This window comes from Nicrophorus vespilloides, unplaced genomic scaffold, assembly GCF_001412225.1.
Source record: "Nicrophorus vespilloides isolate i.1.1-1 unplaced genomic scaffold, Nicve_v1.0, whole genome shotgun sequence".
In the NCBI taxonomy this organism is placed as follows: domain Eukaryota; kingdom Metazoa; phylum Arthropoda; class Insecta; order Coleoptera; family Silphidae; genus Nicrophorus; species Nicrophorus vespilloides.
Genome location: NW_017100081.1, coordinates 872,558 through 896,676, shown reverse-complemented (window position 1 = coordinate 896,676; position 24,119 = coordinate 872,558). Strand labels below are relative to the sequence as shown.

Sequence of the window (24,119 nt, the reverse complement as noted above, 5' to 3'; positions counted from 1 at the left end):
GAACGGCTATTTATTATTCTGGATTAACGGCGGCGGCGGGATTCTTAATTAAAACAGCGCATGATGTATCCAAGCCGTTTAATAAAAGAGAGTAGAGAAAAAATAAATAGTGAAGAAGAAAATAATAATAATAATGGAAGTTAGTTTTTCAAGCCCGTTTGAGCGCGTTGTTATGCTTCATCTTCGTTGCTTCTCTCCTGCGAGTCTCAAAGGAAAAGTTGCGAAGGTCGGCGACTTTACCAAGTTGGGAGTCAACTAAGCCAGGATTATATTTAAAGCCTAGTTTAGGACCACTAAATGTCATCCATAAGCTAAACCGATAGCGCAGATATGCATCTGGAGGTACCGAGCTATGAAGATAAAGTCGTGTCCTGGGACCCTCTTGCGAACGCCACTCCAACACATAACCTTAGCTTAGCGAGAAATACTGCATATTAATGCACAAACTAAAACAGATCATAGTTCCGCAGGCCCTTCTTCCTAGCTCTATCTCACTTGCTCTTCCTTTCTCCTCTGTCTCTCTCTCTTAGGGAACATACAAAACGCACCAAAAGCAACAACATCGCATCAGATGGTAAAGCATCTTTATATTCGGGCGAATTCCCAAAAGCTCGATGAAATTATGGCGAAATAAAAACGGAATACTCGCTTTCGGGGGTTGAGCTTTTAAACGCGCGATAACACAAACAATGCCTGTTGAACGCAATTTAATATTACATCACTTTTATGATCGCTCCATGCACTATTTGACCTACAAATGCTTTATGGACGGATGAATTATTTAAAAAAAATATGGTTCAACAATATTTTTACAGTCCCTATATACATGGAAATATACGCTTTAAATATTTTGACTACTCCACACAGAGTAATAATGAAATATGAAAATGATATAAAAATAGTAACAAATATTACTAAACCTTTTATAAAAAAAAATCATCAATAATGATAAAAATGTTTATTAATAAAAAGAAAGTAAGCAAAAATAAAATAATCAAATCATGAAACTAACAAAAGCAAGAAATTAACAAAACAATTTAATAATTCAAAGTAAAAACCTTGTAATAATCACATAAACTACAATTTATTATAAAAATCAATAAACAATTTATATGAAAATTGTTTATTAATTTGGGTCATAAATTGCAACTGTGAAGCAGTAAGTTGGACCGGCACAATCCAGATCTGTTTAATAATGCTACATTCAATGATTGAATGATGTAGGTGAAAGGTGACAATGGGGCCATAGCGCCTCGCCGTTATGAATTATGCAAGGAATAAGCTATACTAATCTGCTGCGGGCTCTCAGCTCTGCAGTTTACTGCTCCCCGAGGATTCCCGGAGGACGTGTCCTCACAACGGTGATGAAGTTACTTTCAAATCCTTTCCAGTAAGAAAAGAATGCTCGCACACATACATACAGATGCATATACATATACAAAGGTACAGATACTTTCAGACGTACACATAAATACGCATCCACCCACGCCTTGGCCTTGTTAAACTTAATTACATACAGCAGGACGTGCACGTATGTTTCCGTTATTTTCCTCCTCCTACTTCTCTGCAACCTCTATACGCTTCGCTTCCTTTCCTGCATGTTTCACTCCCTCTGTCTCATCATCATTCTTTGCTCCAGAAAAGCTGGCGTCAAGCTGTCAGGCAGCAGGTGCTCAGGACTCCGTGCCAAGATATGCGGTAAAAGCATCGTTACTAAATAATGAGCGCTCTATGTTATTTACATTTACTTAATGAACTTGTATATCTTCTTTCACTACAGTTATACCCAAAAAGGTCACCTAATCGTTTATTTATAAGGAGAGGAGGGATAACGGCAAATTGAAATCATTAATTTAAATTAGAATGCCAGTAAATCATTTAGGTCGTCCACTTTTGGTTCGGTGCACGCATTTATTTATTTTTTTTAACTGCACTAGATCATGATTTGCACCTAGATAGGGAGTATCTGTGTGTATACTATACATGCATATGTGAGTGTGTAAGGGGGGGCGATGTTCGAAAGAGAGAGATATGGCACGGGGGGAAGCATTTCCCGCCATTTCCATGCATACATGTATCCATAATGTAAACATTTATATACATAATTCATGAATAATATGTAGTTTTACGATTCCTGAGTACGTGTATAAGTCGATTCCGAAAGCCACTCGAACCAGAATCACATTATATGGGGCGGCGGTGGCTGTATTCGTAATAATTTCTCGGATGATTTAACTTTAGCCAACGGATGACATAATGTATAAATATATGGGCCGGTTCTGAGCTGATTCGAACGGTCCTCTCTTCTCTGTGTGGGAGTATAAACGTACACGTTTGAATGGTCACAGGAGGAATGCTGCTTGCTTGCTGCGACTGCGACTTCCTCATCCAACGGTTTTACTAATTAGTTACCTAGTTCTAGTTGTTAGCGGGTCGGGCTCTGACCCGTCGTCTCTCCAAATCCCCGTCGGCTTCATCCAACAGGGATTTAATTATACATGTATTTACTATTTACCTTGTCAACGTTCTATTAAAACTGACACATTTTATTACGATTAAATTTGATTGAACTTTCACAACTTATAATTAACTTACCTATCGTTATATATATAAGCTACATTTCATAATTTATTTACTTATTTATTATGAACCCATATTAAAGTTAATTATGAAAGTTTAATGTAAATTTATAATACAAGCATTTAAAAGCTACTTAATTAATTAGATATGATCAGAGTTGATATGATCACTTGAAACTAAATCAGAATACATTACAAAACTAAATCACTATTTATTCAAAAATAATTAAATATGAATAAAATTTTACAAATTAATCAATAAACTGAACTAAATTAATAACTTTCGACATGTCTTTAATAAATAAGGAAGCTATGTAATAACTCCTCCTCGTGCTACTTTCAAATTTACATTAAAAATTCTAATCATATTGAATGGATATATGGTAATTCTTCACATAGCTCCGATTAGTCCGGTTTGAAAATTTAAAACAAAACTTCAGCAAAATAAATATAAATTCTAAAAAAATGCAACCCAATTATTTGTATACATAAATCATCGTATTTTTTCTCGATATAAAGTCTAGTCTATTGTATTTTTTTGTATGTTCCTCGATTAGTCCGGTTTCAAACAGTCCGAACTATGGGTGGAACCAATTAACCAGACTATTAATTTATATGTTTAATAATATATATTTTTTAACAATTTCAAATAAATTAGTACAAAGTTTGAAACAAGAAGTTGTCTTTTCTCTGGTGAAATGATTCGTAAAGGCATTTAGTAGTAAATGATCGAATAGGAAGTAGTTTCAGATGCATCTTCAACTTTCTCACGATTATCTATTTCTAAAAGTTCTTCCATTTGTGCAACAAAGTTATACGTATCAGTTACAAACGTATTAAGTTCCAATCTGCTGCAAAGGGTAACGATCGCTTTTGTGGAAATTGAAGCTCTTCAAATGTCAAATAAGAAAAGTTGGTAATTCCGTAATATTTGTTCGGAATAACAATCTATATCATAATAACATGCTTTTCAATTATTGTTATAAGAATATACTGAAATATATGACTAATAAGCATACATAAAAAAACAAGTGTATTATGTAAAGTGGTTCAACAAAAAGGTCCAGACATAAAGTAAACGTAAAAATTCTTAGTCAGAAAGTTTGGAAAACGTACGTTACTTATTTTACGATCTTGTGAAAACCTAAACTTATGAGCGAAGTAAGTTTCTAAAAAATAAAATCAAACATTATATATTCAAACAAGATCAAAGTCTTGTACATTTCATACTATAAAATATGTGAAATATCTATAGAATTTGATTCTAAACAATTAATTCAACTATTACAATGTTCGTATTGAATAACATCCCCCATTGGTCACACGATTGTCTTTTTCTGCCAGAAATTAATATCGACTCCTCGAACAGGGTGTATAGAACTTCAAAGGAGTCAGAGGACCGAGAATTAATCGCGATGCCGGCCAATCAGAGATTGATCGAGTAATCCAATTACAAGGTTTGCCCATTGCAGCTTACTAAATATTTGACCCCACACGCCGAAGCCCTAATTTAACCTAACTGAAATGAAAATTATTAAGCTCAATTTAATTTTAGAGCAGTTCCTCATCTCTTCGCATAATGAAACACGAAATTAATTAAATTCAGATGTCTAATGGAGCAACAAACACATCTTTCAATCTAAAAGCTCATCTGAGATATTTTTCAATTTAATACAGTATAAATACATTAATATCCAAGGGATGCAAATACGCATTCCGAATGAAATTAGCATTTTTAATAAATACTACACTTTTTCTCGAACATCTCTCGACGAATTCATATTTTATTGCGGATTCATGCAAATCATGGCTCTAATGGATTACTCAAAATATCATGCTGTTTACAATGTTGTATAAATGCTGATACTATAATAACTGTTGTCAAAGAGGAAATGTGCATGTAGCTAGATTGATATTGCATGCGTATAAGAAATATGCGATATATAATTTCCTGTATGATTAATGAACGTATACATATTTAATTACATGTGTTTACAAACAGTTTTAATTAATTTACTCAATGATGTGAGCAATTAGGAGTTGCGAATAAAAATTGTAATAGTTTTTAGTATAAAATAACATAGATTCGAACCCGTGTACAAATCTACCTAGAAGCTTACAAGCAGCTATAAGCTCTGTATAAACTAAGGATTAAATATCCTGAAACAGTTTTACGAATCTAAGCTCTGCGTGAGCGTAGCTTACATCCTGTTTTATTTACTGCATTTATGTTAGAAACTTCCAACAGGATTGATTTACCGACCGACAAATAATTTATATTGTGGCTCATAAATACTAAAAGGGAATTTGCAAATGCTGTTGAAGAAAAAAAAACAGATTTTAAATTACAAATGAAAATGTCTGAATCTAACAAAAGAACGGAACAAAATTCAAATCCGGTTTTAATGTTTCTTTTTTGCAAATCCAACAAATAAGAGTGTATCCTTGCAAGCTGTAATCAATTAGAAAGTTTAGTGGGGCATTAAATTTTGGCAAGAGGACCACGCCCAGGCTAAAAGTGCTCCAATGGTCCTTCTTCCTCTTTTTTTTCTCTCTCTATTTTCTCTCCCTTTTTAAAAGCTCTTCGGAATTTGAACTGTTTGGCAATAAAATAGCGAAATCTGCAGTGCCTCCCTTTTTTTTTCGCTCAGTTTATATATATAAAACATGATATTGCCTACTATCTCCTTTCAGAGTGAATGATTTACGTAGCTAACTGAGTATATGGTTTTATGGTAATTCCAGGTAATATTTTTTCCGGGGGGTGGTATATCGGTCGTAAAATTCTCCATACGCATCGAATCAATTGGCCACAAATCTTTGATAGAAAAAAATATAGCACCCAAATGCAGGAACGCGAGATACAACAAATTTGAATACTAACAAGCGGATGAAAGCACAATAAGTATTTGTATAAAAATATGTGAAATTGTTAATGCTAAATTAAGTATTTGAAAATGGAAAATATGTATTTTAACGAGATCGTTAATGATTGATGAAATCTTATCTTATTTTTTTTTTGGCAAGGGGTGTGGATAGGAAGGAATCGCCGAGTGTAAATATTTCCTTAAAACTGGAGGCGGTTTCTCTTTCATATTGAAAAATTCCCTCTCGCGCATTCTGTACGTGTTAAGGATATGTATCAAATTTTCCATTTGAGAAGGATAAATTACGTGGGTGCTAACGACGATAAAAGTGTGCGTGTATACGCGAAATATGAAAACTCCTCGCGACGATATTGTGCCGTTACTTCATCCCTTCCTTCCTTCGGTGTAGCAAAAATCTCCTGCACAAAAGCACCCTCCGTCATTCCGCTTGTTGCCGGCTAATCATAATAATAATAATAATAAATATATACGTATATTTGTACATGCAAACGCGTGAACGACAAACGAGGCTTTAAGTAATTACTTTTTCCGCGACGCGAATATAAAAAATGATGCACATCCCCCTCGCATTTATTATGCATGCTGCATGTTTGTGATGCTTGTTGCTTATTACATTTTACGGTATGTCTATTTGATATGAAGATTAATTTTGATATTAAGATAAGTACAATAATGAAATGTTCATTCTGAAATACCAGTCTTCTTATTCATTTTATTTCAATAATAATAATTGTATATTCCCGGTGTTTAAATATTTCCCAAAAGATCGTCCGAAGATAGACCAATGTTTTAACTTGGGGCGCTGCGGAAAAATTCCAATATGTTAATCCAATATAGTATATTAAATCAAGATTTTAATGTGTAAAAGTAATTGTCCATTCAATTTATATAATTTGGAATTGATTGACCAGGCGCATTAAACTTAAGGGCGCCAATAACACAAATAATAGGAATAATTAGCCCTTTGGCCAGCCTATTAGTATATATATTTTTATTATATGTTAAAATTTATTTATGTATAAATTGATTTTTTTTTTCTCTTCTTCTTATGTATCGATGTTTGGCCAATAAATTATTATAATTTTTTTTTTTAGGAATAATATTATTATTTTTAGGGGAAGGAAGCTCAAATTAAACTTTTGGCACTTGTGATTTCTTCACACGAGGGCGTAAATTATATACTTGGCTCCAGGCGCAACATGTCCTAATATTGTTTCTTACAGGGCCGCACTGTAAGAAACAATATAATAAAATGTGAGATTAATTAAGTGTATAATTTTTTTTATATATATAAAGTCCGCTTAATTGGGAAATCAGTTATTCGGGACAGCCGCAAATCCTAAAAAACGAAATCAAAACGAAGGAAATAACACAAATTTCGTTTAATCGGGACAGTAATCGTTTGTGAACCCGGTGGCGCATACATTCACATGTTGTGTATGCAATGCATATAAGTGCCCCATGCGCATGGATGCTGTACTTGAGCCGCATCCATGTACTGACCGCCTGATAAATACATATTTATTGTTTCAGAATTTATATTATTTTCTATTATGTAGTACGTATACAATTTTTTTATTTTGTATACCATTTTATATCATATACTTGTTTTGCTTAGTGCAATTTATTAAATAAATTTTTAAAAACACTAATCCTGTAATTTTTGTGGAACTTCGGATAATTGGGCCAGCAGTTTAACTTACTAGTCCCGATGTGTCCTGATTATGCGGAATCGACTGTATTGCATAGTTGGAAATGATAAATAGTGGTGCGTACACACTATTAGTCATTATGTAAGTAACGTTCAATACTCCCCGTAAATGTACAAGATTTTTTGGACTGTACGCACATTATTAATATAACAAAAAGTTGTAGTTATTCTTGGATTACTAAATCTTCTGAAATTTCCAGACATGTGAGATTGTGATTAAAGATTACAGATAGCAGCAAAAAAAGTAATAAATTGAAAGTAAGGATAATTGCAAAGACATCGGAGCTCGTGGATATAGCAGACGAAGGGAAAACATTTGATTTAATAATTGGAAAACATCTGTTGTGTGAAAATTTCCTGGGAAAGTGGCAAAATATTTGCTGTCAACACAACCGAGGGAGAAAATTTCTTTCGACACCTTTCGTCTCTGGTATACACTATGTGTGTCAGTGTATTGGCGATGACAACACACACCCCCAAATAGCGTGGGTGGAGTTGATAATAATGAGTGGTGAACTATTATCCAACCGTCTAGCGCCGAGATTATTGCACTTATCGGGAGAGAATCTTTGTTAACTCGCGCGGCACAACTTCGTGAGGGGCAACTTATTTCGCCCAAGTTGTTGTAATTGGATTCTGCAATGCGGGAATTTCTATATAATAAGTACAACGCCGAAACAACCCTCAACCAGCATCTCCAACCAACACCACCCCCCGCGCGGTACACTCGCTTCTTCTGCTTCAAATCCTACAACTACCACGCAGATCGATCTGTTGTCGTAGACTCATTATGCAACCCGAACGGAAGACAAACCCCTGACGCGATTAAGTAATCTCGATGAACTCAATCGTACTGTTGTTTTCGGCACGTAATCAACACATGTAGTCCCGTCAATCTATCGCCTCCAAGGAATAGAGCCATATACATTTATATATTATTAATGCTCCTTTAACCGCGGCTCCTTTCGAAAACACATCAATATTTACGCTTCCATTACAACTAAATATTACTCCAAGCATGTCATTTCAATTAACTTAACTGAAATCATTAGTTAAAATGTTGTTTGGCAAGAGCGAGTTAGATTGAGAAAGCGGATGGCAGTCGGCTTTCGACGCAAAACAAATTTCCTATCAAAACTCCACCTTCCATCCACCGTAATTCAATTTGTAAGCAAAAAAATAATTAATTAAGTAAATAATTGATCAAAAGCTCTAAAACTGGAGAAAACTCATTCTCTTATTAAATTAACGTTTCACTACATCGTTTTTATTACGTGCAAAGATCTTTTCAAGCAACAATTCATAACATCAAATGCTTTTCAAATTACGTAATGTATTTGTATACAGTATTTATGCAGCCATTACATTAATTAGAACTCCGGTATTGTTGACTATATAAATAGATGTAGTTTTAACTGAATATAATTCCAGTAAATTAGCAAATTAATCGAAATTTGACTTTACTCATGATGTTCTTATAATTACCAAAGTTATTATAAAATTAGACAAAAACAAGTAATTTAACTAATTGTCAATATTAATTAATTTCTAAAAAAATTTAAAAGATCTTTTGAAAAATGTTAGCTTAAAAACAATGATTATGTTACTAATACTGTTAGAGATAAATGATTTTGTCACTTTTGAAAATATTTTAAAATTGTAAAAGTAATTTTAAATTACAAAATTATATTATATTAAATAAATAAATCTATTTAAATTAATATAAACAAATTAATTACTTAAATAAGCTATATTTTTTTCTTGTCAAATGAACACTACATTAGTAAATATTTAAATGGAAATAAAAATATTCCTTATTATTACGTGATGCAAAGAGGACATTAATGAAATATTGAATTTATTGTTAAGATGCGTTCCAGAAAAACATGATTCAGATATTTTCCTTCTCCGGTTCCATTTTATTCTCATCGAATCCCTTCTTCCGCATTACAATTTATTATTCTCTTGTTGTTTGCGTACATCCTTTTATTTTTGTTGTTGTACGATTCCTGTTGTCAGTCGCGGAAATTCAATTAAAAAAAGGAAATAATATTTTGAAGATTAACGTTTCTCAGCGACTTTCTCTTCTCCCCTCTTTAGCCGTAGCACCAAGTTTCCGGTTTTGGGTGGTTAATTGAATCCCGCGAAATTTGATTTGAATACAATCTTTTATTTATGACTGTCGGATTAAAAAGTAATTTTAATATAAAGCGGTTAATTATTTTCGTGCACCTAACCAACCAACCCTCACCGACGCCGCAAAAGCCAAATCTATTCTGGCAGAGTGGGTTGAAATGCAAGGCGAAGGGTGCCACAGAGAAAGGGAGGTTTCGAGGCAGGAAGCCGAAGACGCGAACATCCGAAAAGTTTTTTCATTATTACCTCACTTCTCGCGCGCGCAGAAGCCGCAATGTTGATATTGCATTTAAATTCCTTGCTTATATATTTTTTTTTTCGTTCTCTTTTTAATTTTATTATTAATCTTTTTTTGAATTTTTATTATAAACGTGCTTTTTGATCCTCTTTTATTCTTCCTTTCAGCCTATTAAAAGAAAGACGGACGAGAGAAAAACGTATCTTTCCAATCTTCGGCACTAAACTTTTCTTGTTATCTTTCGGATAATTTCTTGTTATCTCTTTTAATTGTATTTTCTCCGAAGGGTAATAATTTTATAATTAATATTCATCGTTCTACATATTGCTGCTACTTTTTCCTTTTTGTTCCATCATTTTTTCTTAATTGCACAGGTTACAGTATACTAATTAATTATGCAATTATAAAATGTCCAACAATAAAATAGGTTTTATAGCATTCGATATATTTTCAAGTCCTCGAGCATATTTTTCTTTGTAATTTCGAATTTACAATTCAGTATTTATAAGAAAAACCTCGTTTAGCGCTGCCTCAATATAACATAGTATACTCAAAGCTTTAAATTTACTTATTTACTATTAGTTAATGTGACTTCGTTTAATGTTGTTTCGTTTAGCGCTCTAGCTTTTTTTCGTTTAAGTATTTTTTAATATTTCACGTTTCGCCTCTAGAAACGCATGAAGTTTTGTTCTTATTGTTATTTAAGTGTATAACATTGTTTTGGACAATTAAATAACCTGCTTGTTTGATTCGTAACTGTGTTGAGTCTGTAAATGGGAGCAGCGCTAATGAATTAGATTATAATATGTTTGAAGATGAACGTAGATGTCGTGAGCTAGATCAAGTTATCAAATGTTTCGTTTTGATTTTAATTAAATTGGAGTGATATTAAATTATAAAGTTTTACGAGTCACGGTATTGCCTGTTGGATCCCATATTGTGTGTGTGTGTGCTTGGATGTTTCTCAGTGTATGTACGTATATGTATATGGAAGGGCGAGGAGCTCAGATAATAAACGTGGACCGAGTGGCTTCTCTATATACGGCGAAGTAAAAAGGTGGTCCCAGGATAAAGTAATTGCGAATCCTTGTTTTATATTTTCGGCTTTTCCTTCAGAAGGTATTGCCGCCTCCAATATATAATCACAACCAGAAGAAACAACAAATACAACTGAAAACAATGTACAATGGTAATAATTAAGGAAGAAGTTATAACAATTCTAATTACCTTAAAGTTTTTCAATAATCATGAAAAAAAGCAAAATTTATATTTTCAGATTGTCCGATTCTTCACGAAAATTAAAAATCAAAACTTTTATCTATATATACATAATTTTTTTATTATGTATGCACCGCACCATCTCTATAAACCTTTCTTCATCTTTCATGCAACTTAAAAATTAAATCCTCTCAGAATTTATTAGGTTTATCGTCAAAAAAACTTCTTCAGGTATTTTTTTATGTGGACTAAAAATTAATAGTTCTTGCAGTTAAGAGAATTTTGAAAATACTAAAATTTGTAGAAATCGGAAAGTGCATTATACAAATACAACTCTGTACGACTCCAACATTTTTTGTAGAGTAGTAAAAGAAATGTCCAGGTTTCAAAAATGTTCGTCGATAGTTCTTTTTGATATCTCTGCTCATTCACTTGTTGTATAGTGCGGATTATTCTCGAAAAATGTCTTGATTTCATCATTATTACTAGCAGAACTTTAATGCTGAAATCATCAGAAATTTAGAGAATTATGTTTCAAAAGTTCATTTAGCTAAAGCAACGTCTCTGTAGTCAGAATATGGCTTTACAGTAATAGAAAAGTATCAAAGTCTCAAATGCATATTATTTTCTTCCATCTTCAAAAGGGTACTAAACTGACAACAAACATTTCAGAATATGTACACAAATTAATTGTTTTTAACAATCCTGATATATTTCGGCATCGATAATTTTACTTAACGAAAAACGGCACGAATTTTCCGAACAACCCAATATTGTAATCACAACCAAAACTGAAAAAATGTACAATGGAAATAATGAAGGAGGAAAAAGTTTCTTTCATGTCTTATTACCTTAAGGTTTTCCAATAACCATGAAAAATAAATCAGAACCATTAGCAAGGTACTACCACTAAAACTAATGGTGTTTATACTGTGGAGAATCGATTGCCATTTCACTGCGACAGGGTAATCACTTAAACAATAGAAATTTTTAAAAGGTGCGCTGCTTGTTTTGTCGCTGAGTGTGTGTATGTGTCGATATCGATATTGAGTAGGGTAAAACACAGCACATATAAATGGCACTTGTCGGGTTCGTATCGTTTCAAATAAATTACAGAAAATACACGCCCTTTCCGCATAATACAGCAACGCCTGGCAACGTTTTCGAGAAATATAGGCTTTCATGTGGAATTACCCCGGCGGATCCCAAGCTCGCATTTCTACGTGTGTAGATAATTACACAAATATAAATGTATAAGTTTACACAGAACCTGAAACGAAAGTGTGTCTTCTCCATTCCGAACAGCGTAAACCTCTCAACTGCCTCTGATTCAATTTATTCATCGTAGTCTAGGTCAGAATGAACAGTTTGTATTGAATTAATACCTTTAAGCTTTTAGAATTTTGCTTTATATAAAGTATAATAAAATCAATAATTATGTAACAACATATACAGGATTTACTATAATCCGATTTAATTATATTAGATTATTACCACCTTTTAAACATTACTATAATTTTCTAGTAAATGTCCAGGAGAGAAGAATTATCCTTTAATTTAATAGATACAAAGGATGAATCTTGATAGTCTATACCAGGATTTCCAAAACTATGTTCCGCGAAACACTTGTGAAAAATTGGTAAGAATAATTACTAAATAAACAATGAATGTTTTTTCACAGATTCTAAAATGTTATTGCAAATAAACCACACAAATTAGACAAGGTGTTCCGTGAAAATTTCAGGATTTACGAAGTGTTTCATTGCTGTAAAAATTTGGGAAACCCTGGTCTATACCATCCAATGTTGATTCAGTTGATGTAGTTGTATGATTCAGAAATGTGTTGGGTCTAGAAATTTCGAAATTTCTAGCCTCTCAAAGAGTTAAACAACAAGACTCTTTTTGTGTTGTTTTAAAGTCCTCGATTAGTCCGGTTTCAAACTATTGCGAAACCAGTTATCCGCACTATGTTAGGTCTTGTTGTAAAACTAATTATTAAATAAATTCACTATCCTTACTAACGTAAAGAAATTTAATTCGTTTTATTTTTTTTTTTATCTGGAACTTGGACTAATCAATTTATCATTTCAGAGGGTGTCCTGATATTTAAAACTTTTGCAACGCCCGCTGAAAATTTAATAATAGTATGAAAATCCCTTAATTACGGGCAAGAAGGGTGGACGACGGCCCCCTGTTTATTTCAACATTTTTCTCCCACTTCTGTTTTTCTTTTCTGCTGCCGGTACTTCGGAATACCGAAACAAAGTTTTAAAAGTTTCCGGAGAAGCCCCTCCTCCATCAAGCTACAGACCGACTGACTCTACCCGGCAAAACCACATGTAAAATTCTTTTCCACAGTTTGAAGCACGAAACCACAAGATGCTGCTGCTATTTGCCGCTATATTTTATAACGTTTAAGCGCAGCTTTCGCTGCATGAAATTCACATCGAAGAGGAAAAACTCATACACGCATAGTCAAAATTCCGAAGGCAATAATCGTAACACTAAATTTTCGTTAACTCCAAGCTATGCAAACGGAGGAAGGAATACCGAGTAACCGACGCCCTCCTTCCGCAATGTTTCAATATTACATGTTTCAAAATATGCTATACATAACATCAAATGTTTTTTTTCTTTTTATTGTTCTTTCACAAAAAGTTGGTGATTTGTTTTTATGATGTTACAAGCAAGAAGAAAACAGTATATAGAAAATTAATGATAACTGATAAATGAACATTTATTACGTAATATCTGCGAATCCTAAGTTAGCTCATGATAATATTTCAATTTATGGTAATAAATAAATAGATGTAGTATAATTCTCTGATAAAACTTTGGACAACTTTTTCTAAAAGAATTTTCTTCTGAAATTCAATTTACATAGGAAACTTTAGAAGGAAAGCCTGAAATTATATTATAAAAAAAATCATCAAACTGTGATAAATCAAGGTGACTCTTATCATTTTAACACCTTTTAGGAGATAAGTTATGTATATATGTGATGAAGTAAATAAAAAATATATTTTAAAACGCATTTCAATTAATTCAAATTGAAATTCAAGTTATAAACCAAATATCAAGAAATGTTTATGCACATTAATCTAAATCAATTTAACTCGAAACAACATTCATATAAATTCAACGATTTATATTTGATATTAACCAAGAATTCATTTTAAAGGACAGAAAGACCTATGGTTAATAGCCCTTTTGCAGCAGTTGACTAGTTATTTTTTAATTTATTGTTACAATAAATATTATTTTTAAAACTTTTATAATACAGTGTGGAACCTCGCCTAAAAGTTCCAAAATTTCCGGATTTTTACTCGTATAGTGAAACATAGTTGCAACGTGGAGCGCACTTGCAGCGTTGTCGATTTTACCACGTTACAGTATTATTAATGAAATATACCATGATCAAATCAAGATTATAGTAATAAAATAAACTGTACACATTGAAAACAGGCGTATCGACATTTTAAGCTTTCGTTTAAAAACAATAATGTTATTTACAAATTAAAACTGTCTATATTATTTGTTTTTTTTGCTTTAGTTACGGCAAGCAATAATTAAAAATACATAACTTTAAATTTAATGTGTACATAAAACATACACCGTAAAATGCAAATTCGAAAAGCATAAAAACGAACGTATATGAAAAACGCCATAGTCCTGTTTGCAAATTATAATATTGCAATAAAATAAATTGTGAAATGGAAAAAAAGAGAAAAATGAAATATTTTTTCATACTTTGTTAAAATATTGTATTGATTAAGGTTTAATTATTCTTCAATCATATTTGAAATTTATGTAAAACGTTGTGTTTTAATAACAATAATAGAATTATTGTAACTGTACGAAAAATTATGAAACTAGGCTTGATTTAGTATATAATTATAGTACCAACTAAAATGTACATAAGGAAGCATTGTGAGATATTGCAGCTGTCAGTTCAATGCAAACTAAATATGGAAAATAAATTAAATTTACTCGATTTCCATAATTTTTATAAATTAAGTTGAAACATTTGATTATTAATAATCCGACATTAATTTACAAAATATTTAATCTTATATTCAATATAGTAAAAACAATACAAAATTTAATATCCAAATATTAATCAATATAATTTGCATATAAATAATTACAAAAAAAGTGCTTACTAGACGTGTTCAAATATTGGTCCTTTATACGGTTTATATACTGAATCAATCTATAGAAAAATATATAATTTATGATCCACAAGAGGTAACGTAGCTTTTGGCTTCACTAAATAAACTGAAATGCCTAAAATCTCCTTATATATTATTATTATTATGTAACGGCGAGGGCGATAAGCCGATCTGTATTTACACAAAACGCGTCTGCTCATTTTTATCGCTATACATTCAAAATACAGAGTAACAAACATATACAATTTTCATTTTCTCAATTCACCTGCATAAATTCGCTGTGCGAATAGGAGTCAAATGAAAGTAGTATACAGTTTGTTTTGGGTGCCAGTAGATGTATCGTACATCCTGTGGAAGGAAATTGCGAGAGGCGAAAGAGAGGAAGCCGAGCGTAATAAAAAGGAAAAAAGGAAAAATAATGTACGTTAGTAAAGAAAAAATAAATAAAGGGAATAAAATAAAACAAAAAAAGGCGGAAGAAAAAAAAGTGTGTCCTGATTCGGTAGTGCAAGGAAGTCGGGAGTTTCATTTAGCCTCATAATATATTCCGGGCCGACGACAAGCGTTTCACCCTCTGGTTATAATGTTCGCATCTCGAGTGTATTAAGAAACCACTCACGGACTGGCTGAGGATAACACATGTATAATGATTAGTGCATAAATGTTAATTAAGCTTTGACAAGAACCGAGGAACGCCCGCAGCCGATCCGCACTAACGATAGGATTGTTTATGGGCCAACCCCACCAAAAACGTATCAGCTCTTTGCGCGGAAAACTCCTTATTAATTAAATCCATTAAGTCCTTGGTTGGGTGTGGAAGATGATGGAGGTGTAGGTAGTGGAGGAATGGTGTATGGGAGCGTTGCTGTAACGCTTCGAAGTGCCATTGTTACTTTGCGTGCTTCCATTTACTTTATGCCCGGGCAAGTGTTTCTTTTTCCTTCCTTCTTCTTTTATGGTAATGTGGCTTGTAAAAATGTGCAGCACTTAGGTGTTATTATTTAGGTGGGAAAGTTTGCGGTTCTTGAAGGGGGAATAACAGGAGGATACACCTCGCCGTCGAAGTTCGGAACAAGGCTCCAAGGAAGTGCCTATTAGACATATGCAAAGTGGAGGAGAGGAGCTCGTCTCCACGGCCTAAATTGCTTTGAAAACCAAATGACAAGCCACCTGGTTAATTGAAGGCCCAAACGCTCGACAATTTATGGCATCGGATATTATTATTGCAAAGGGCTGCAACAGCAATTATTCACGAGATAAGGACAAGAACCGATGCAAAGGGCCAACACCTTGTTCCGTCTTTTTTCTTCTGTTTGTTGCTATATAATTTATTAGGCTTATAGAGTGTCCTCTGCGTTAGATAAATTGAACTTTATGGCGTAAGTTTAACTTTTTACTCTTATTTTTATTACGACCGTAACTTATAACATGCCTCGCCTTATGAAAGTATTAATATTTAATTAAAAATGAATCAAAAAAAGAAGAAGCCAAGCAATATACGTACGTAGAATATTCCCGACGGATGGAAACAAAAACAGTTTACTTTTACAAAGGCCTCAAAAGTTCGAAAAAAAAAACTTCAAACTTTTCGTTTTAGAAAAATAAGTGAGATCATAAATATTTTTGGCTGCTTTAGGAAAAATAAATTATATAGTCCTATATACTGTTTGACCAACGAACACAACTTCTACTTTCTTTACAATACTTAGTTATAATTTTTTTTATAAATATTTAATTTTAAAGAATATTTTACCTATATTTTTTATATTTACTAGTGACATAACTAAGGCCTTTCTTCCCAACTTAATATTATATTTAAGAGTAATTAGAGAAAAAAAACTTTCATCAAGAAATTCAATACACAAATAAACATGTTAAAAATATAAATATATTATTTGAAATATTATATAATAAAATATCTTCAATATAAAATAATTTCATAAATACAAATCTGTAAATTACATAAAAAAATATCTTTAATTTAAAATTAGTAATTAAGAAGAAAAGAGAATGCTAAATTTCTACATAGATTGCTAAATGTAATAGATTTTAAATTACACATACAAAAAAGGCTAAAGTAGCAGCAATTAAATTATATGACATTTTACCAAGACATTTTAAACTTTCGGATACGGTCGCATTTTCGTAACGGCGCTTTTTTTTAAATTCGCCCGAAGTAGTTTTAAGTGCAAATTAATTAGTGAAATTCTACAACGACCCTCGACAGTGGCCAGATTGTTCCCAAAGTACGCGATACTCTTCCACTTTTATATGTTTTTTTTTTTGCAGGACGTCTAAAAGTTATTAAAATGTACGCACACAAGAGTACAAAAAAAAATGTACAATATTGCGGTATATTTCGCTGAGTCGAAAAGGCATTATACTGAAATGTCCATATGCTTTCAGTTGATGATATTTTCATTATAGTAAAAAAGCACTAAAATTTTAAAATTTTAATTTAATAAACTAAAATAAATACTTATTTACAATTCCAAAAATAATAATTATAGTAAGTACTTATAAAATTATAAAAGTGAGTGTAATTTGAATATCAAGGAAATTACTAATGAATGCATAGTAATTTTTTATTATAGAATTGATTCTTTTATATAATCAAATGATGAAGCGATAATCATTTTGTTATGAATATACATGTAAATATAACCAATGTTTTCAAAATATGCCTTAATTATATGTTTTAAAACTTTTTAATTGGAGTAAAACATTTCTAGGATGTAACATGCAGTTGTTTATGGGAAAAGTGAAAATTTGTAAAATTTTCGCAAATACACACAAGCTGACCTCTCGCACAGACGAAGCTAACATATTTTACTCTTTAATGAAGCCATATAATCCAAACTACAAGAACAATGCGTTCCCAGAGGAATGTTCATGTCCACGTACAAACAAACACACACAGATACGAATGGTGGGACTTTCGCTTCTTTTATTTGGAAAAGTATTGGCACCCCGGGGAGTCTGGACGCATTCAGTCACGGAAAGCCAGTGGTGTCATACGAAACATAATAGAAAGAAGAAAAAAAGCAGACACACACAAGCAAAGTAAGGCGACAAATTAAATTACATTATCCGTTCACATCCTGTTACATACAGTTTCGTCTTTTGGTTCTCCTGAAAGTATGTTTTCGTGTAGGGTAACCAAATTTGGGTCCACAGTACAAGGCCATCATATTGATTCATTTAATGGATATCCAAACCACTTAGTGCAGCGACGTCGACGCTTTGATCCTTCTTTATTTATGAAGAGGAAAAATATGTATCGCGCTTTTGGAACTGCTAATAAATTCAAAGACCACACCTACGCGTAATTAAAACTTCCAACGGGGGTTACGAAAAAGATGATTTGGTGCGCCACGACGGAAAGTATTAGATGAATGTGACCGTAAATTTAATTAAATTGCGTAATGCAAGGTGGAGAAACCAACACCGGTAACAGCAACGGCGCACACGAGAAAAAATGGAGGAAGAAGTGTATGCAAAATGACTGAGGATTTTAGCAAGGATTTATAATGCATGTATATGAAATGCGCCGTTGTTGGATTAAAAGGGAAAGCTCGCGAAAAATAAGGCGACTTCGTTCTGCATTATCCTGGATATGCGGAGTGTGTTGTAATATTATATAGCTGCTGCAAAAAAATGGACAATAAGTCTTTTTTTTCATTCACATCCTGAATACAGCGAAAAACACGAAATCATGTGCTAAACAATGTAAAATTCAATACTTTAAAAGCATATTCTTTACATCAACCTGATGAAAAATTTTCATATAATATAACATCCTATTAAATTGAATTTAATCGTATGCAAATTGGTCATGTTTTTAACTGATTCAATTATTTTGGTAATAACAAATCCTGTGTACATACTCAATATGAAAAAGATTTTTTTATATTGTCATAAATATACATTTAATATTTTATTTATGTTTAACTGATCAATAAATATTATGTAAATTTCAATAAATTTGTCTACTTAAAATATAAAAATATGTATATGAACGTAAGAAAATGTTCATGCATGTCATTTTTTATTGATTTAGCCCGAATAAATTGTGACATTACTTAACAAAACTACCAGATGTCGTTCGTCAAATCATATATAATGTATGTAATAATGCAACGTATTTGAAAAATACATAGTTTATGACTAAACATCATAGTAGATGCAATAATATACCCCCTTGAGACATCCATAATGACTACTATGTACACAAAACTTTCGTTATCCTTATAAACATGTTCATCATCATTGTAGTACAAATATGCATTTACTGGTTAATTTTTATTTATAAAAAAAAGGTTTTTATTCATCATCATTTCATCACATCGCATAGTGCAGCTTCGATCACTTCGATTTACTAAAAATGTTTATTCAGAAAAAGAAAAATAAATTAGTACACAAAATTATTTTATATTACTTTTAAATGATCGTTTTTATTTGCCTTTGTAGTCAAGTCTTTCTTTATACCATTTTTTTAGTGGTTTTAAAGTCCTTGATTAGTCCGGTTTCAAATAGTGCGGGCTAATGGAGAAATAGATTACAATATTTCAATTAATTAACTTTGTACACTATATGGAATGATAGTAATTTCATCCACAAATTCATAAGTTTTTAAAAATATTTTTAAATCCACATATTGTGTATAATATTTGATAAATTTGTATAAGTATAAATATTTCTATCTATTCAATAATCTAAGATTTAGTAAAATTAAGGGTGGATTAGTGCAATTACAGTGCAGAAAAACCTATGGTAAATAGCCCTTTGTAGCAGTTGACTTTTTGTTTCATTATTATTGTATGGATTTTTTTTTCTAAAATTTGTTTTATTCAAATCTTTATAAAAGCACTTCTTTAATAATAAAAAACATTGGTAAAGTCTGTTAAAAATACATCTAGCTTCAACACACATTTGCTGCTGGCAACAGTCTGAATCGTCGAAAGACAAAATTGAATTTAAAATTAATGATTCCATTTGGAATCACTGGCAGGAAAGGGTTATTATTATTATTAGTTTTACATTTAATTAATAAAATTTACTAAAGTTAACAAATGTATACAGATTTTTGTTTTTGCATGTGGTTCTCAATACTTGAATGTAAAAAATTGTTTTACACACATACAGAATAGGGGGTAAAATAACAGAAATGTGGCGGCAGAGGAAAAGGATGTAATTAATATAACAAAAAAAATCCGGCTAATCGCGTAGCGAAAATGGGGGGCAGACAGAATTTTATCGTCCATAAAACTGTGCGCCGAGGATATTGTAATGACTACCCGCTTTTGTATGGAGCGCTCGTGTATGGATGTGTGTATAGTTGGCCGGCGGTTAATAATGACGTATAAAGCGGGGCGACGGCCTCCTATAAGACGTTATAAATTACACACGGTACGAGGAAAATGGATGCTTCTGAATTTCACCTCTGACCCGGCATAGCGGGCCCGATTTACCACTCTATTCAATTCTTTGCCCAAGGAAAGGAAACCCAACAGCCAATATTTACAGAGCGGAAACAACACTCGCAACCCTCAAGTGGTGGTAAAACTGCAGAAAACCATCCTTGTTTTACTTTCCAGAAGACTATAATTAATTACTATAATAAACTCATCGCAAAATGTATTTTTGTTTCTCTACCTTAAACCTATGGTTTTTTTTTACATCCACAACATGTAATATCTTTGCACGTTCATCTTATTCTGACATTTATTTGCAAGTAATATATTCATCTTTTCTATCAATTTGTCTTCATTTTTACTCACATACATCATATTTTATTATTATTTATATATTTTGAAAAAATATTTATTTTAATTTTGTGTCTTATAATTTTATTCACAATCTGTTCATCAATGTGAACATTGAGTAAATTTAAGATAATTTGATTTTAATTTGTTGGTTGGCTGTCGTCTTGTAGGTTAACTTCAGTAGTATATTGATGTTCTGCGATTCCACTATTTCCTATGACTGTGAATCTGCTGCTATCCTTAACACTGTCATTGTCCATAGACTTGGCTAAAGGTCCATATGCTGAACCTCATTCATTTCACTGTCCATATGTGATGTACGATGGCCCTATTGCTGCAAGCACCGAGAGGGCCCACAAAGGCTTGAACAGAATTCGAACCGGCGCCCACGAAATCGTGGATAGGGCGACTTAACCCTTCGGTTATTAGTCGCCCTGAAAAAATATAAACATATAAGTATCAAAATTACATAAACATTATTATAATTTTATATTAAACAATACAAAAAACTAGAAAAATATTGAAAGGCATTAAAATATTATTTTGAATTAGTTAGGTTATGGAAAATTCATGAAAATTCGCAAGGTGTTGAAAGATGAAAGAGCCTATGATCATATTTTTTAATCGATAAAAGAACTATGTATTAAAACTATATTGCATCCAGACAGTAATGTATAAGAAGCAAAATAAATTGTAAAAAATGAGTACAGAATTTTATTATGTGGTCTCTATTTATGCAGATTTGTTTAACATATATTTAGTTCCTGGATTAGTCCGGTATCAAACAGTCAGGCATATTGACAGAACCGGACTATGCGAATTATTGTTATATTTTTAGGCATATTTATTGTTTAGTATAAGTGAAACGATCTAATAATTTCAAATACAAATTTTCAAATGCACAAAGTTTTTTTTAATATATATATATTTAATATGGCTTAAAATGAAAGCGGCTATTAACTTTTAATTAAATTTACTTGAACAATGATACAATTTATATACAATGTACGAAATACACTGATTCGAGCTAGGGTGCAGAAGTGCAAAAAAAAAAGGGTTGAGAGACGTTTTAAACGAGAGTATCGGGGGTGGGCTTGTTTATAATATTTTTGTTATTGGGGATTTAAGTGTTTACAGCTGCGGTTGTGTAACAGTTGTTCGGAATTGCGACGTGTATAAACGTGCCTTACAAGCCAACCGTCCCGTCCTCTGCTTTCGCCGTTCCCACACAAAAATACGGAAAAATCAACGGGAAATATATAAAGCGGATTTAACGTTTCGGGCCATTGTCGTTCGCCCTCCGTGCAATATTTCTCTGAGCGTTGCATAATTGCAATTTTACGGTGAGGCTGTTCTAAGCTTTGATTGGAATTTCCGACGTAGCTTTACTTTAATGCCCGTCGCCTCCGCCACCGCAACACCCGTTCTGCCAGACTTGTTGCACCTTTGTGCTTCTTTATGAGCACCAGGTTATAAGTTCACGTTTACATACATTCCTTGATTTCGTATTCCTTTTGATGCACACGGTTTTTGTTTCCTGCTTACAACACATATATGTAGAAAATTTAATATATCGCAGAGAGCTTATTCCGTTTTCTGTGCAATTCAGCCTCTCCGAATACAAGTGACGCTCTAACACGAGTCGTGAATTGAGGAAACCCCGTACAAGACGGAATTATATAAACACGCTTTCAATTCGGAATCAATAAGGAATCCTTGGACAACATTTCCAAATCATCATTTTGACTTAAGCTTACGCAATTCGAGAATTGAGAAAATAGCTCTAATGCAGGAATTGGTGGTCGTGAATATGCAGAATTGTAATTGTTGAACTTCCTCATCACCCGAAGAACTCATTTTTACCCCTTTTTTGTATGAAGAATTAGTAATTTCATATGTTACAAAAAAAGTACTATTACTGTGTAATACTTACTAATCAATTATTTATATTTTAATTGTAAAATGAAAGGTTTTTTTTATTTTCAAAAATCTACCTCTATTTTCAGTACTGGTTATTTGTTTCCTCAAAGTCAAATTCGTATAACACGTTTTTTCTTTTAAACCTAACCTGTTATACCAACACGTGTAGACCGGAACGTAACAAGCGAAGTAAAAAAAAAAGAATGGAAAATCGTGGGTGGCTCGAGGAATGGAAAATATTATCTTTGCAGGATAGAGAGAAAGTCGTTTCATTTTCTTGAGCCTAATCCCGGAGCCTCGGTGGAAGTGGCGTCGCCATCTTCTACCCAGCCTCATTGTTCCACCACGATCTACTTATATTACGAATCCTTTACCCGAGCGGATAAGCCATTGTTCCTCACAATTACTGTATTAAATCCCGCCGTTTCGTTCCACGTAACTTTACACCGCGACAATTCAAACGTTACATAAATAGCAAGTGTTACACGGCGCGCGTTTCGTTCAATCCGGGAATTACAGCTTGCTTTTTAGTGCCTACGTTTTCACGGACACAATTGCATCTCGCACAGTCTGTGTCTCCGTGATTACATCCATTTCGCATTAACTCATTCAACCTAGCTGAAAGCATTACTAAATTAGAAAATTTTAAATGAAGTCAGTAAAATTATTTTATAGTTATAGAACACGCACATATAATTTTTATGTACATAATTCCTTCACTGACAAATCGTACATCAATATTTCAATCGTTACAACGGATACGACACTTTGCCGTATCGATAATTTATTTTCATATTGTAACAAAATTATGTAACGATTCTAGTATTGATATAAAAACTTGCTACACGCTACAATTTATACCTTTTTGTTGCACAGAATTTTTGTCTGACCATACTTTATGAAATTAATAAATATTTCTGTAAGGCTACATTAGAATTATGGAAATTTTAATATAATTTCTTTACTTTCCTAAAAAAAATCCTTCTTTCCATAAAACTACTCATGGTAATGATGTTTTATGTAGTATATTTGTAAGAAAAATATATACATTTTAGAGATTTTAAAAGGGTATTTCGAAAAGTAATTGAAATTACGTAACTAGTCAATGTTTGGTAATAGTATACGAAAACAAGGAAAAAAAGATGTTGATTAATTGAGAATAATTCGTTTAGTCCTGTTTTTTTTTAATCCTGTTTGGGTGCCGGTTCGTTAATTGAAAATTGTACCGGAAGAAGAGAATCGGTTTTTATTTAAATCGAGGGGAATGGGTTTAGCAAAAAGATAATTAGTAAAACAAATTGTTCGGATTTTCTGGGGGAAAGAGACAGAGAAACGCAAACAAAACAAGGTGAAACAACAAAAAAAAAATTGAAGGGTAGAAAACCAGACACAATGATGGGCCATCCCCCCTCGGTGCCATCAATTAAACTAAGCTAATTATCCGCACTGCCGCCGCGACAGTTGGAAGCTGTTAGTGCGGCTGCCCCAGGTG

General features: G+C 32.5%; 1 protein-coding gene across 3 annotated transcripts in view; it reads right to left on the bottom strand.

Annotated features, from left to right (window-relative positions):
• The window catches only part of LOC108566937 (tyrosine-protein phosphatase Lar), a 430,502-nt gene that overhangs the window by 158,940 nt on the left and 247,443 nt on the right, over window positions 1–24,119 (bottom strand). The window lies entirely within an intron of this gene.